Below are 1,731 nucleotides of genomic sequence, written 5' to 3' on the forward strand. Positions count from 1 at the left end.
GTGGAGGCTCCAGAGGGGACAGCGTTCGTCTCTCCTTGGCTCCCGGGACCCTCGCGGGTGGGGCCTGCCGTCCTAACCCGCTGCACTGCCCCAGGGTTTCTGTCCAGCCTCCCTGCCCACATTCTTCAGAGTTCTCGCTTCCTCCTTGACACTCTGTAGGTCACTTGGACACTGTTTCATCTTTACTTTATATGCTCGGGACAGAGTTCATCCCAGGTCAGTTCTGCAAGCGCCTCTGCTCCCTGACCTCTGCACCTGCTCTGAGGGGGTCCCTCAGCACCTCTTCTGATTCCGATTCTCTCTTCATCTGTGTCTAGACTTTTCTGGTGTTTTTTTTTTTGGTCCAAATGTTGATGTTTTTCACATCCAAGAGTTGTAATTTTCAAAAATAGATGCTTGTTCATTTTACTTCTCAGAAGCCAAATTCATTTCAGAATATTTTTATCCATGCTTGTAGGATCCTAAACATTTCCAAACGTATCTCAAGCACACTTGTTCATTTTCTTTTACATCACCTGAGCGAATCCACTGATCCACCTTCGCGCTGCTGATTTTCCGGGTCGAGTTTCCCAGTGGCCTTTAGCGTCTGGCCGTGGTGGCTGGTCAGGAGCAGAGAGTGTCTCCCTGCTGTTGCCAGTGTTGTTTATACTGCACCCCCTTGTCTACCAGATGTCACTCGCCCACCCCCCAAACTCGGGGCCCCCAGCCCAGGCCTGGCAGCCGCTGGGGATGCCCTTGGCACTGAGGTGACTGGGGGGGCACTGAGGGTCAGCTGACCGCAGCTGGTCATCACAGCCCTTTCCAGTTCCCTCAGGGCCTTGTCTGGGTCCCCTGGGGGCGCCTGGACCCCCATTCTGGCTGAGGTGTCAGCCCCCATCTTCCATTCCTCTTCTCCTTCTCGCAGAGGCAGTTCCTTTCTTGTGAGATTACCATTTTTATGAACCATTGCAACGTACAGAAAAGTACCAGAGTGATACAGTGGGTACCCATGTGCCCGTCACCGTGAGCTTGAGGTGTCACCTCCCCAGCTACTCCCTGGCTATTTCTCTACAAACCCATCTCCCCTGAGTTGTCCCCCGCATCTACCTGCCCCACATTGCCCCCCCGACCGCACACACAGACACACAGACACACACAGACACACACAGACAGACACACACAGACACACAGACACAGATACACACACAGACACACAGACACATACACACAGACACACACAGACACACACACCACACACAGATACACACAGACAAACAAAGACACAGACACACAGACAGACACACAGACAGACACACACAGATACACACAGACACAGATACACACACACAGACACACACACATAGACACACACACAGACACACAGACATAGACATAGATACACACACACTGACACAGACAGACACATACACAGACACACAGACACACAGACACATACACAGACACAAACAGAGACACACACACACACACCCACAGAGACACAAACACAGCCACAGAGACACAGAGGCAGAGACAGAGACACACACACAGACACACACACATAGACACACAGACACAGACACACACATAGACACACACACAGACACACACACATAGACACACAGACACAGACACAGACAGACACACACACTCAGACACACACACATAGACACAGACACACACAGACACACACAGACACACACAGACACATACACAGATACACATAGACACAGACACACACAGACACACAGACAC

The sequence above is a fragment of the Muntiacus reevesi genome, chromosome 2 (assembly GCF_963930625.1).
Source record: "Muntiacus reevesi chromosome 2, mMunRee1.1, whole genome shotgun sequence".
Taxonomy (NCBI): Eukaryota; Metazoa; Chordata; class Mammalia; order Artiodactyla; family Cervidae; genus Muntiacus; species Muntiacus reevesi.